The sequence below is a fragment of the Balaenoptera musculus genome, chromosome 6 (assembly GCF_009873245.2).
Source record: "Balaenoptera musculus isolate JJ_BM4_2016_0621 chromosome 6, mBalMus1.pri.v3, whole genome shotgun sequence".
In the NCBI taxonomy this organism is placed as follows: Eukaryota; Metazoa; Chordata; class Mammalia; order Artiodactyla; family Balaenopteridae; genus Balaenoptera; species Balaenoptera musculus.
The window spans coordinates 4,876,416-4,891,886 of record NC_045790.1 but is presented as its reverse complement, the minus strand read 5'-3'; the positions used below and the strand labels follow the sequence as shown (position 1 = coordinate 4,891,886).

Sequence of the window (15,471 nt, the reverse complement as noted above, 5' to 3'; positions counted from 1 at the left end):
TTGATATTATTTCACTGCATCCCAATTTACACTATTCTGCTGAAGATATATTTTTAAGTTATTTCCAATTTTACATATTAGAAACAATGTTAAAATAAACATATTTGCTTAATATTCCTGGTTAGGTATACTTGGAAGCAGCGGTGGGGTGTAAATATTATTTTACAAATAAAATTGCCAGACTACCTTTAGAGTGAGTAAATAGTTTTCACATATCCCCAGAAGCATTAGATACTATTTTGAAATTTACTGGTAAAAATATATATTAGTCACACATTTGCCTTCTCTTGACTAATAATAAAATTAATTTTACATACATTTATCATTTGTATTTCTTACATTGTAAAATGATTGTTCAGAGATTCTAAAAAACAGTTTCTTTTAAGAGCAATTTACATATTATGTTTGCTAAAGCTTTCTTAATTATGTACATTGTAAATATTTTGTAGGTTTCTTTTATTTAAATCTAATTTAAGTCTTCTGTTTTCTGGTTCTGCAGGTAAGGAGTTGGAAGTTTGCACTCTGTCTTGACAACCAATACAAAGCTGAACAGACTGAAAAAACCAACAGCTCTTCTTGGTTCCAGAAGACAGGAGAGGACACAGGGCAACAGTGACAGACGGCGGAGTACAGGAGCTAAGGCTTACCAGAGCAGGGGCTCATGAGTGGAAACACCAGGAACCATTGCCAGGGTAGGAAAACCTGAACTGTAATTGACAAATTGCTGGGGGCTCCGAGCAGACAAGTCAGAGAAGTAAAAACCTTCTGGAGGACCCAGTCATAGAGAGGCTCCTATTTTATTGAGATTTATCTCTGGGAGCTCTATCAAGTTCCCAGCGTAAGTACTGAAGAAAAATTCTCTTGAGCTTCTGGCAGGAGGAGGAGAGAAGGAACCATTGTGAAATATGTCAGAGCACTCCGGTGTTCTCAATAAGGCCTGCCCTCAGGGGAAACTAGTTAACCAGAGCCCCACCTGCTCTGGTGTATCCTGTAGAGCCAAATTGACCCAAGAGAAGGGAAATTCCTGACTCTAGCCGGCTCTAACCATTCTACCCAAGTGCGGAGAAAAATCTTAAGAAACTGCTGCAAAATTCACAGTTCAGAAGCCCAGGGTCACTAGAAGACAGATCCAATCACGAGACTGTGGGCACTCCCCTCCCACCACACCTCTACACCACATCATGAAAGGCTTATTTCCAGCAATTTCTTTCATCTGGTTCATCATGTCCAGCTATCAAGGAAAAATTCACAAGGCATGCCAGAAGGCAAAATCACAATTTGAAGAGACGGGAGAGACGGAGCAAGCATCAGAATCAGACATAGCAGGGATGTAAGAATTATCAGACCAGGAATTTTAAACAACTGTGGTTAATATACTAAGGGTCCTAACAGATGAGTAGAGAACATGCAAGAACAGATGGGCAACGTCAGCAGAGAGATGGAAATCCTAAAAAAGAACCAAAAATAGATGATAAAAAAACACCTTAAAAGAAATGAAGAGTACTTCTGATGGGCTTATGAGTAGAACTGGATACAGATGAGGAAAGATTCTCAGAGCCAGAGGATTTATCAATAGAATCCTCAAAATCCCAAAAGCAAATAGAAAACTTAAGAAAGTAGAGCAGAATATCCAAGGGCATGGGATAACTACAAAAGATGTAACATATACATAATGGGAACAACAGAAGGAGAAGAGAGGGAGGAACAGACTATTTGAAAAAACACTGACAGAAAAATTTCCCCAAATGAATATCAGGCCCCAAACCACAGACCCAAGAAGCTCAGAGAATACCATGCAGGACAAATTACCAAAACAGTACACGGAGGCATATCATTTTCAAATGACAGAAAATCAAAGATAAAGAAAAAATCTCAAAAGAAAACAGAGGAAAAACTCCTTACCTAGAGAGGAACAAAGATAAGAATTATATACAACTTCTCTTCAGAGGCCATGTAAGCAAGAAGAGAGTGGAGTGAAATAGTTAAAGAATTGAGAGAAAAAACCTCCCCACATAGAACTCCATACCCTGTGAAACTAACCTTCAAAACTGAAGGAGAAATAAGGTCACCTCAGACAAACAAAAATTGACGGAATTTGTTCCTATTAGACCTGCCTTGTGAGAAATGTTTTTAAAAAAGTTCTTTAGAAAGAAGTAAATGATATAGGTCAGAAACTTGGATCTACATAAAGGAAGAGCATTGAAGAAAGCACTGAAGAAGATAAAATAAAAACTAACACCTTGAGAGAGGACCTTCAAGACGGCAGAAGAGTAAGACGTGGAGATCACCTTCCTCCCCACAAATACATCAAAAATACAACTACAAGTGAAACAACTCCTACAGAACAGCTACTGAATGCTGGCAGAAGACCTCAGACTTCCCAAAATGCAAGAAACTCCCCACGTACCTGGGTAGGGCAAAAGAAAAAAGAAAAAAACAGAGACAAAAGAATAGAGATGGGACCTGCACCTGCACTGGGAGGGAGCTGTGAAGGAGGAAAAGTTTCCATACACTAGGAAGCCCCTTCGCGGGTGGAGACTGTGGATGGCAGAGGGGGGAAGCTTCGGAGCCACGGAGGAGAGCGCAGCCACAGGGGTACGGAGGGCAAAGCGGAGAGACTCCCGCACAGAGGCTCGGCGCCGAGCAGCACTCACCAGCCCGAGAGGCTCGTCTGCTCACCCGCCGGGGCGGGTGGGGTCTGGGAGCTGAAGCTCGGGCTTCTGAGGTCAAATCCCAAGGAAAGGACTGGGGTTGGCGGCGTGAACACAGCCTGAAGGGGGCTAGTGCACCACAGCTAGCCAGGAGGGAGGTCCAGGAAAAAGCCTGGAACTGCCTAAGAGGCAAGAGACCACTGTTTCAGGGTGCACGAGGAGAGGGGATTGAGAGCACCGCCTAAACGAGCAAAAGATACGGGCACAAACCACGGCTATCAGCATGGACCCCAGAGACGGGCGTGAGACACTAAGGCTGCTGCTGCTGCAGTCACCAAGAAGCCTGTGTGCGAGCACAGGTCACTCTCCACACCACCCCTCTTGGAAGCCTGTGCAGCCCGCCACTGCCAGGGTCCCGTGATCCAGGGACAACTTCCCTGGGAGAACGCACGGCGCGCCTCAGGCTGCTGCAACATCACACTGGCCTCTGCCGCCGCAGGCTCGCCCCGCCTCCTCCGTACCGCTCCCTCCCCCGGCCTGAGTGAGCCAGAGGCCCCGAAGCAGCTGCCCCTTTAACCCCGTCCTGTCTGAGCGAAGAACAGACGCCCTCAGGCGACCTACATGCAGAGGCAGGTCCAAATCCAAAGCTGAACTCCAAGAGCTGTGTGAACAAAGCAGAGAAAGGGAAATCTCTCCCAGCAGCCTCAGGAGCAGTGGATTAAATCTCCACAATCAACCTGATGTACCCTGCATCTGTGGAATACCTGAATAACAAAGAATCATCCCAAAATTGAGGGGGTGGACTTTGGGAGCAACTGTAGACTTGGGGTTTGCTTTCTGCATCTAATTTGTTTCTGGTTTTATGTTTATCTTAGTTTACTTTTTAATGCTTGTTATCACTGGTGGATTTGTTTATTGGTGTGGTTGCTCTCTTCATTTTTTAAATTACTTTTTAAAGTTTTTGATTTTAATAATTTTATTTATTTTAATAAATTTTTTATTTTATTTTATTTTTATTATTTCTTGCTTTTTTTTTTCTCCCTTTTCTTCTGAGCTGTGTGGCTGACAGGGTCTTGGTACTCCATCTGTGTGTCAGGCCTGAGCCTCTGAGGTAGGAGAACTGAGTTCACAACATTGGACCACCAGAGACCTCCTGACCCTATGTAATATCAATTGGTGAGAGCTCTCCCAGAGATCTCCATCTCAACACTAACATCCAGCTCCAATCAATGACCAGCAAGCTCCAGTGCTGGACACCCTATGCCAAACAACTAGCAAGATAGGAACACAACCCCACCCATTAGCAGACAGGCTGCCTAAAATCATAATAAGGTCACAGACACCCCAAAACACACCACTGGACGTGGTCTTGCCCACCAGAAATACAAGATTCAGTCTTATCCACCAAAACAAAGGCACCAGTCCCCTCCACCAGGGAGCCTACACAACCCACTGAACCAACCATACCCACTGGGGGCAGACATCAAAAACAATGGGAACTATGAACCTGCAGCCTGCAAAAAGGAAACCCCAAAAACAGTAAGTTAAGCAAAATGAGAAGACAGAGAAATATGCAGCAGATGAAGGAGCAAAGTAAAAAGCCACCAGACCAAACAAGCGTAGAGGAAATAGGCAGTCTACAAGAAAAAGAATTCAGAGTACTGATAGTAAAGATGATTCAAAATCTCATAAAAAGAATGGAGGAAATACAAGAAACGTTTAACAAGGACCTAGAAGAACTAAAGAGCAAACAAACAATGATGAACAACACAATAAATGAAATTTAAAATTCTCTAGAAGGAATCAATAACAGAATAACTGAGGCAGAAGAAGGGATAAGTGACCTGGAAGATAAAATAGTGGAAATAACTACCTCAGAGCAGAATAAAGAAAAAAAGAATGAAAAGAATTGAGGACAGTAGCAGAGACCTCTGGGACAACATTAATCGCACCAACATTCAAATTATAAGGGTCCCAGAAGAAGAAGAGAAAAAGAAAGGGACTGAGAAAATATTTGAAGAGATTATAGTTGAAAACTTCCCTAATATGGGAAAAGAAATAGTCAATCAACTCCAGGAAGCACACAGAGTCCCATACAGGACAAATCCAAGAAGAAACACGCCAAGACACATATTAATCAAACTATCAAAAATTAAATACAAAGAAAAAATATTAAAAGCAGCAAGGGAAAAACAACAAACATACAAGGGAAACCCTATAAGGTTAACAGCTGATCATTCAGCAGAAACTCTGCAAGCCAGAAGGGAGTGGCAGGACATATTTAAAGTGATAAAACGGAAAAACCTACAACCAAGATTACTCTACCCAGCAGGGATCTCATTCAGTTTTGACAGAGAAATTAAAACCTTTACAGACAAGCAAAAGGTAAGACACTTCGGCACCACCAAACCAACTTTACGACAAATGCTAAAGGAACTTCTCTAGGCAGGAAACACAAGAGAAGGAAAAGACCTACAAGAACAAACCCAAAACAATTAAGAAAATGGTAATAGGAACATACATATCGATAATTACCTTAAATGTAAATGGATTAAATGCTCTAACCAAAAGACAGAGACGGGCTGAATGGATACAAAAACAAGACCTGTATCTAGGCTGTCTACAAGAGACCCACTTCAGACCTAGAGACACATACAGACTGAAAGTGAGGGGATGGGAAAAGATATTCCATGCAAATGGAAATCAAAAGAAAGCTGGAGTAGCAATTCTCATATCAGACAAAATAGACTTTAAAATAAAGAATGTTACAAGAGACAAAGAAGGACACTACATAATGATCAAGGGAACAATCCAAGAAGAAGATATAACAATTGTAAATATTTATGCCCCCAACATAGGAGCACCTCAGTACATAAGGCAAATGCTAGCAGCCATAAAAGGGGAAATCGACAGTAACACAATCATAGTAGGGGACTTTAACACCCCACTTTCACCAATGGACAGATCATCCAAAATGAAAATAAATAAGGAAACACAAGCTTTAAATGACACATTAAACAAGATGGACTTAATTGATATTTATAGGACATTCCATCCAAAAACAACAGAATACACTTTCTTCTCAAGTGCTCGTGGAACATTCTCCAGGATAGATCATATCTTGGGTCACAAATCAAGCTTTGGTAATTTAAGAAAATTGAAATCACATCAAATATCTTTTCCGACCACAACACTATGAGACTAGATATCAGTTACAGTTAAAAAAAAACCTGTAAAAAATACAAACACAGGGAGGCTAAACAATACGCTGCTAAATAACCAAGAGATCACTGAAGAAATCAAAGAGGAAATCAAAAAATACTTAAAAACTAATGACAATGAAAACATGATGACCCAAAACCTATGGGATTCAGCAAAAGTAGTTCTGAGAGGAAAGTTTATAGCAATACCATCCTACCTCAAGAGACTAGAAAAATCTCAAATAAACAACCTAACTTTACACCTAAAGCAATTAGAGAAAGAAGAACAAAAAAACGCCCCAAAGTTAGCCAAAGGAAACAAATCATAAAGATCGGAGCAAAAGTAAATGAAAAAGAAATGGAGGAAACAATAGCAAAGATCAATAAAACTAAATGCTGGTTCTTTCAGAAGAAAAAAATGATACACCATTAGCCAGACTCATCAAGAAAAAAAGGGAGAAGACTCAAATCAACAGAATTAGAAATGAAAAAGGACAAGTAACAACTGATACTGCAGAAATACAAAGGATCATAAGTGATTACTACAAGCAACTATACTCCAATAATATGGACAACCTGGAAGAAAAGGACAAATTCTTAGAAAAGCATAACCTTCTGAGAATGACCAGGAAGTAACAGAAAATGTAAACAGACGAATCACAAGCACTGAAATTGAAACTGTGATTAAAAATGTTCTAACAAACAAAAGCCCAGGACCAGATGGCTTCACAGGCGAATTCTATCAAACATTTAGAGAAGAGTTAACACCTATCCTCCTCAAACTCTTCCAAAATATAGCAGAGGGAGGAACACTCCAAAACTCATTCTACAAGGCCACTGTCACCCTGATACCAAAACCAGACAAAGATGTCACAGAGAAAGAAAACTACAGGCCAATATCACTGATGAACATAGATGCAAAAATCCTCAACAAAGTACTAGCAAACAGAATCCAACAGCACATTAACAGGATCATACACCATGATCAAGTGGGGTTTATCCCAGGGATGCAAGGATTCTTCAATATACGCAAATCAATCAATGTGATAACCCATATTAATAAATTGAAGGAGAAAAACCATATGATCTCAATAGATGTAGAAAAAGCTTTTGACACGATTCAACACCCATTTATGATAAAAACTCTCCAGAAAGTAGGCACAGACGGAACTTACCTCAACATAATAAAGGCCATATATGACAAACCCACAGCCAACATCGTTCTCAGTGGTGAAAAACTGAAACCATTTCCACTAAGATCAGGAACAAGAGAAGGTTGTCCACTCTCACCACTATTATTCATCATAGTTTTGGAAGTTTTAGCCATAGCAATCAGAAAAGAGAAAGAAATAAAAGGAATTCAAATTGGAAAAGAAGAAGTAAAGCTGTCACTGTTTGCAGATGACATGATACTATACATAGAGAATCCTAAAGATGCTACCAGAAAACCACTAGAGCTAATCAATGAATTTGGTAAAGTAGCAGGATACAAAATTAATGCACAGAAATCTCTTGCATTCCTATATGGTAACGATGAAAAATATTAAAGAGAAACTAAGGAAACACTCCCATTAACCACTGCAACAAAAAGAACAAAATACCTAGGAATAAACCTACCTAAGGAGACAGAAGAGCTGTATGCAGAAACCTATAAGACACTGATGAAATAAATCAAAGATGACACAAACAGATGGAGAAATATACCCTGTTCTTGGATTGGAAGAATCAACAAAGTGAAAATGCCTATACTACCCAAAGCAATCTACAGCTTCAGTGCAATTCCTATCACATTACCAATGGCAGTTTTCACAGAAATAGAACAAGAAATTTCACAATTTGTATGGAAACACAAAAAACCCTGAACATCCAAAGAAATCTTGAGAAAGAAAAATGGAGCTGGAGGAATCAGGCTTCCGGACTTCAGACTGTACTACAAAACTACAGTAATCAAAACAGTATGCTACTGGCACAAAAACAGAAATATAGATCAATGGAACAGGATAGAAAGCCCAGAGATAAACCCATGCACATATGGTCACCTTATCTTTGAAAAAGGAGGCAAGAATATACAATGGAGAAAAGACAGCCTCTTCAATAAGTGGTTCTTGGAAAACTGGAGAGCTACATGTAAAAGAATGAAATTAGAACACTCTCTAACACCATACACATAAAATAAACTCAAAATGGATTAAAGACCTAAATGTAAGGCCAGACACTATCAAACTCTTAGAGGACAACATAGGCCAAACACGCTATGACATAAATCACAGCAAGATCCTTTTTGACCCACCTCCTAGAGAAATGGAAATAAAAACAAAAATAAACAAATGGGACCTAATGAAACTTAAAAGCTTTGGCACAGAAAAGGAAACCATAAACAAGACGAAAAGACAACCCTCAGAAAGGGAGAAAATATTTGCAAATGAAGCAACAGACAAAGGATTAATCTCCAAAACATACAAGCAACTCATGCAGCTCAATATCAAAAAAACAACTCAATCCAAAAATGGGCAGAAGACCTAATAGACATTTCTCCAAAGAAGATATACAGATTGCCAACAAACACATGAAAGGATGCTCAACATCACTAATCATTAGAGAAATGCAAATCAAAACTACAATGAGGTATCACCTCACACTGGTCAGAATGGCCATCATCAAAAAATCTACAAACAATAAATGCTAGAGAGGGTGTGGAGAAAAGGGAACCCTCTTGCACTGTTTGTGGGAATGTTAAGTGATACAGCCACTATGGAGAACAGTATGGAGGTCCCTTAAAAACTTAAAAATAGAATTACCATATGACCCAGCAATCCCACTACTGGGCATATACCCTGAGAAAACCATAATTTAAAAAGAGTCATGTATCACTATGTTCACTGCAGCACTATGTACCCTAGCCAGCACATGGAAGCAAGCTAAGTGTCCATCGACAGGTGAATGGATAAAGATGTGACACAGATATACAATGGAATATTACTCAGCCATAAAAAGAAATGAAATTGACTTATTTGTAGTGAGGTGGATGGACCCAGAGTCTGTCACAGAGAGTGAAGTAAGTCAGAAAGAGAAAAATACTGTATGCTAACACATATATATGGAATCTAGAAAAAAATGTCTCTGAAGAACCTAGGGGCAGGACAGGAATAAAGACACAGATGTAGAGAATGGAGTTGAAGACATGGGGAGGGGGAAGGTTAAGCTGGGACGAAGTGAGAGAGTGGCATGGACATATATACACTACCAAGTGTAAGATAGATAACTAGTGGGAAGCAGCCACATAGCACAGGGAGATCAGCTCGGTGCTCTGTGACCACCTAGAGGGGTGGGATAGGGAGGGTGGGAGGGAGACGCAAGAGGGAGGGGATATGGGGATATATGTATACGTATAGCTGATTCACTTTGTTATACAGCAGAAACTAACACAACATTGTAAAGCAATTATCCTCCAGGAAAGATGTTAGAAAAAAAAAAATTAATGTTCTTATTTCAAAAAGAAAACCTAACACTTTTTAATTTTTCTTATTCTTAATTAATATATCATTTTGTTCAATGTATAAAACCAACAATGTAATAGATTATATATGCTTATGTATAATATTATTTCTATACATATTACATATATACACACAGTCATGTATGCTTATGTAGTATTTGTATATATATATTTTATATATATATGTATATACACTCATGTATGCTTATAAAAAAGTGGAATGGATGCCAGCAATGACAGATGAGATAGGAGGAAGGAATTACTATTTAGGATCATTTTGTAATTTTAAGGTACTCACACTACCTGTGAAGTGCTATAGTGTTATTTAAAAATAGACTTGGATTAGCTGTAAATGCATATTGCAAACTCTAGGGCAACCACTAAAAAAAAGTAGAAAAAAAAAAAGCACAACTGATATGCTAAGATGTGGAGAAAAATGAAATCATATAAACACCTCAGTTTAAAGCACAAAAGACAAAAAAGAAGTAGAAGATAGACATGGAACAAGGATGACACAGATGACAAATAGAAAACAGTAATGAATAAGGTAGAGATTAATCAAAACTATATCAATAATCACTTTGAATGTCAATGGCCTAATTGCACCAATTAAAAGAGACTGTTAGAGTGGATCAAAATAAATCTAAGATTTTTTCCATCCAGATTTTTTTTCATAGTTTCTTATTACGCATTATATTTATAAGTAAGCCCTTTCCTACTCCACTATTATTTTTAAAATTCATTCATGAATTCAGAGTTTTACTAACATTTTGTTTTGTTTTATTCATTAAAATTTTTGAACCATCTGGAACATGTTGTGGTGTGAGAAGTAAGAAAAGAATCACGTTTATTTTTAAACACACAGGTGTTGTAGGAATGACATTTAATGAATAATTTGTCATTTTCTTTCCTGCTTTAAAATGCCACATACAAAAGTAAAAATAGAGTTACCATATGATCCAGCAATCCTACTCCTGGGCATATATATAGAAAAGATGAAAACTCTAATTCAAAAAGGTAGGCATGCCGATGTTCATAGCAGCACTGTTTATAATAGCCAAGACATGGAAGCAACCTAAATGTCCATCAACAGATGAATGGATAAAGAAGATGTGGTACATATATACAATGGAATATTACTCAGCCATAAAAAGGAACGAAATAATGCCATTTGCAGCAACATGGATGGCCCTAGAGGTTATCATACAAAATGAAGTTAGAAAAAGATGAATATCAAATGATATCACTTATATGTGGAATCTAAAATATGACAGAAATGAACTTATTTACAAAACAGAAACAGACTCACAGACATAGAAAACAAATTTACGGTTACCAAAGTGGGAAAGAGGGTGGGGGAGAGATAAATTAGGAGTTTGGGATTAACATATACACACTACTGTAAATAAAATAGATAAACAACAAGGATTTACTGTATTGCATAGGGAACTATACTCAGTATCTTGCAATAACCTAGAATGGAAAAGAATCTGAAAAATAATATATATATTTCAGTAATACCTCAAATAGAAGTGAAAACATCGTTTTTTTTTTTAAAGCTTCTAGTTTCTGCCACAGTGGCATTAACCTCAGTAGAGCCAACAGTTAAGATCAAACAGCTGGGGATTGATAAGGAATTATATGCTTAAGAAGCAGACTAAAAATCTCTTCAATTTTAACGGAGAGAAACAAACATTTTTAAGTGTTTCACTTTTGGCACCAAAAAAAATAAATACTGAGTCTCGTCTGATTTTCTGTTTTGATTTCTTAGGAGAAAATGTCACTTGCTTTTACGAACTAAATGGTAAGTAAATGAGTCAGTGAGAAATTTCATTTGTATACCAGCTAATTCTTGAGCATCCACTAAGTACAAAGTACTATGTTAAAAAATTTTATATATATTTTTTGATGCAACACTGTGAAATAAACATAGTTTTACCCATGTTACATGTAAGTAAACAAAAGAGACACTGGTATTTTCAATAAACATTGCCACAATTAGCCATTAGCCATCTAACCTGGGTAAACTTTTTGTTTTATAAATTTATATATTTTATTTTATTTATTTTTAGCTGCATTGGGTCTTCGCTGCTGTGTGCGGGCTTTCTCTAGTTGTAGCAAGCAGGGCTACTCTTCGCTGTGGTGTGCAGGCTTCTCATTTTGGTGGCTTCTCTTGTTACGGAGCACAGGCTCTAGGCACGCAAGCTTCAGTAGCTGTGGCACACGGGCTCAGTAGTTGTGGCTTGCAGGCTCTAGAGCACAGGCTCAGCAGTTGTGGCTCACGGGCCCAGCTGCTCCACGGCATGTGGGATCCTCCCGGACCAGGGCTCGAACCCATGTCCTAACCTGAGGAAACTTTTAAAAGATCTAAGTCTCTCTCTCATGAGTGGCCAAATTAGCTAGAAAAGGTCTTTTGACCTTATATATTCTTTGGTATTTACTGGATTTATAGGCCACTCCGTAAATCCTATTCAATAAAAAAAAAATCACAGTGCATAATATTCTTCACTTCCTTTAACAAAATTTTATTAACAAGTTTTTATTTCTAAATTTAAATGCCCTAAGTGAAATGTATGCACACACCTGAGCCTTCTTTTCTGTAATTTTTTGGTAGATATTTTTAATGTCGAACTTTTAGATTCGGCCACTTTTAAGACTATAGATACGAAATTTTAAAGCTACACATTCATTCAAACATCTGTCAGTCAAAGGGAAATTCATTTTCTTTGTATAACAATGTGGTCTTCAGATGATACATCTCAGGAGGCAAGGCTTTTCCAATGAATGAGTGACTCTTTAGAGCTTTAAAGCAAAGCTTGTGAGTCACCAGTGAGGGATTTCTAGAGACTTCTTCACGGCAGTTGTGAGGAAAAGTTTTAAAATTTTCTGTTCTTACGCACAGTCAGCAGTTTTTACTGCAAATGCTATCAACTCATCTTAAGTGTTAATATGTAGATCCTCAGGGTCTATGACATCTCATGTGGTTTGACATTTCTTTTGTAAAACAACAAAACAAAGCAAACAGCTCCAATCAAAAAGCATATGTTGGGGCTTCCCTGGTGGCGCAGTGGTTGAGAGTCTGCCTGCCAATGCAGGGGACACGGGTTCGTGCCCTAGTCTGGGAAGATCCCACATGCCACGGAGCAGCTAGGCCCGTGAGCCACAACTGCTGAGCCTGCGCGTCTGGAGACCGTGCTCCACAACAAGAGAGGCCGCGACAGTGAGAGGCCCGCGCACCGCGATGAAGAGTGGCCCCCGCTTGCCGCAACTAGAGAAAGCCCACACACAGAAACTAAGACCCAACACAACCAAAAATAAATAAATAAATAAATAAAGTGTAAAATTAAAAAAAAAAAAGCATATGTTGAAAAATGACATTATTCAAAGGTCTTTAATTTATTAGTTTACAGATTTACCTATTTATCTTAAAAAAAACTCTAACGTACCTTACTGTTATCACTGTAAATTCAGATTCCTTTATTTTAAATTAAAAAATAGTGCACTATCTGCTGTGTTTAAAATAGTATAAAAGGTATAAAAGTGAGGTATTTTAAAGAATAAAAATATAAAAGTTAAATACTATATATAAAGGTACAGGTATTAAGCAGAAAGTTTCTAAGTCTTCCAAATATGTCTCTGATCCTATGTTATTCAAGGCACAGAGTAGAAGTTAACATGGAGATCCCGTTAAATTTCTCATAGTGCACCTGGCATTTATCCTCCAGATTAAGTGACATTTTATTTAGTCTGTCTGTCTCATAGATTGGTATGACTATCATTTTTTTAAGGTTTATCTACAATATGCACCTCTGGGTAGCAGAAGTGAAAATGTGTATGGTATGACCCCAGGCCTGAAAAAGCTAGAAATATATTCTGATTAGGAAGACACGGGTGCTATAGGAACATTTGTGTCCCTGAAAAACACATACTGAATCCTAACTCCCAATGGGAGAGCATTTGGAGGTGGGGACTTTGGGAGGTGGTTAGGCCATGAGGGATGAGGACTCAGAAATGGGATTAGTGCCCTTACAGAAGGGACCTCAGAGACCCTTGCCCCTCCCACCAAGTGAGGACACAGTGAGGAGACACGTCTTCTGGTCTATGAACCAGGAAGTGGGCCTCACCAGACACTGAATTTGCTGGTGCCTTGATCTTGGACTTGCCAAGCTCCAGAACCATAAGGAAAACGATTTCTGCTGTTTATAGGCCACCCAGGTACTTTATTATAGCAGCCCAGATAGACTAAGACATGACAACCCTATAAAAAGGTTGTTATGAAAGGAAATGGATCCATGGAATCTAGAAAAATGGCACAGATAAACCTATTTGCAAAGCAGAAATAGAGACACAGACATGGAGAACAAATGTATGCACACCAAGGGGCGAAGGGGGGTGGGAGGAATTGGGAGATTGGGATTGACACATATACACTACTATGTATAAAATAGATAACTAATGAGAACCTACTGTATAGCACAGGAAACTCTACTCAGTGCTCTGTGCTGACCTAAATGGGAAGGAAATCCAAAAAGGAGGGGATATACGTATATGTATGGCTAATTCACTTTGCTGTACAGCAGAAACTAACACAACATTGTAAAGCAACTGTACTCCCAATTAAAAAAAAAAAAAAGGAAATGGAGTATTTGTGGATGAGAATGAACTGCACAATAAATCCTGCAAGAGTTTCAAGACTGTGGGAAACTGAGGAACTTTGTATGGCTTAGAAACTCCAACTAGAATAAGTGAGTTTTCAACTCAAACTTGAAGGAGAGTTCAAGTTTGATTTCAAAGGTCTGGGGCTGGGGACACTGCATAAGAAAAAACTGAGGTGAATGAACTTGTACAGATAAGACTTTTGAAACATGCTATTTAAAAAATAATTAATAAAACTATCTCAGTAGATCAAGATCTCATGAAATAGTATATTGAGAGATAAAGTAGGTTTTTGTCAGACGAAAAAAAATTCCAGTGACAGACAACTTAAGGTATCTAAACTTCTCCTTAGAAATAACTGAGTATAAGAATAACATAAGGAAATCCCTGTTTTAACATTTTTCCTGAAGGTTCTTGAAGATAAGCAATTGTAACACTCAAGAATCTCTACAGTCAGGCCTTTGCTCAAACATAATTGTCTTGGAGAGATTTTTCATAATCAATCCATCTTAAACCAGCATTCACAGCACTCCACGCCCTCTCTATTTCCCAAATCTGCTTTTATTTTTACTATATAGTGCTTGCTATTCTACATTTATGTTTTTACCTGTTAATCAACAATCTCCGCATTAGGACAGAAGCTTCATGAAAGCAGGGGCTTTCTTCTGTGCCCCATAATATCCCCAGAACCTAGAAGAGTGCCTGGCACATAGAAGATAACTCAAAAATTTTATGAGCCACATACGAATAAGGAACTGATACAATTGGGTTTGTTACTTAATGGAAACAAATATACTAATTTATTTATTCAAAACCACATATTAAGCACCTACTCTGAGCCAGGGCCTGGGGATTAAATGATGAACATCAGAGTTATTACCTTTGATATCATGTTTAAGAGAAAAAAGTAAAATCAGACCATTGTGATTAACACAGAAATGTGATAAACTATGCGGTCCTTGAAGGATGGACTATGTCTTGCTATCGATGGGTCAGGGAGTCTTAGCACAGTACTGACCACATGGCTTGCCCCCCAGAGTTCCTGTGAGATGAATAAATGGGGAAATAAATGAACGCACTTAATTAATTAACACAGGAGGACAGAGAATGTCTCTCAATGATATGGGACCTTCCAGGAGATGTAGGGAACCATCGGGTAAGCAGGCAGAAGTGTCACAGGCATGGTTCAGAGAGGAGAGTATAAAGTGTGATTGGGAATTCCATCTATGGTTTGGTATGGCTGGAGTGAGAGGCATGGCTGTAAAGGTAGTAAATTGTTGGTTTTGCATTACTCTGGAAGTGGTAAAAGTCCTAATTAAAGTGAAGTGTAGTAAGTCAATAATCGGTACTGGAATCTCTAGGGTGAACAGCTGAAAACCACACAAGAATGTATAACATAAAACCTAACAAAGGAAAAACATGAAATAATAAAATGCACTATTTATGTAACAAAAGATGCCAGAACTTA

General features: G+C 38.4%; 1 protein-coding gene across 1 annotated transcript in view; it reads right to left on the bottom strand.

The window, feature by feature from the left end:
* GALNTL6 (polypeptide N-acetylgalactosaminyltransferase like 6) overlaps positions 1 to 15,471 on the bottom strand; it is a 1,174,587-nt gene that overhangs the window by 693,715 nt on the left and 465,401 nt on the right.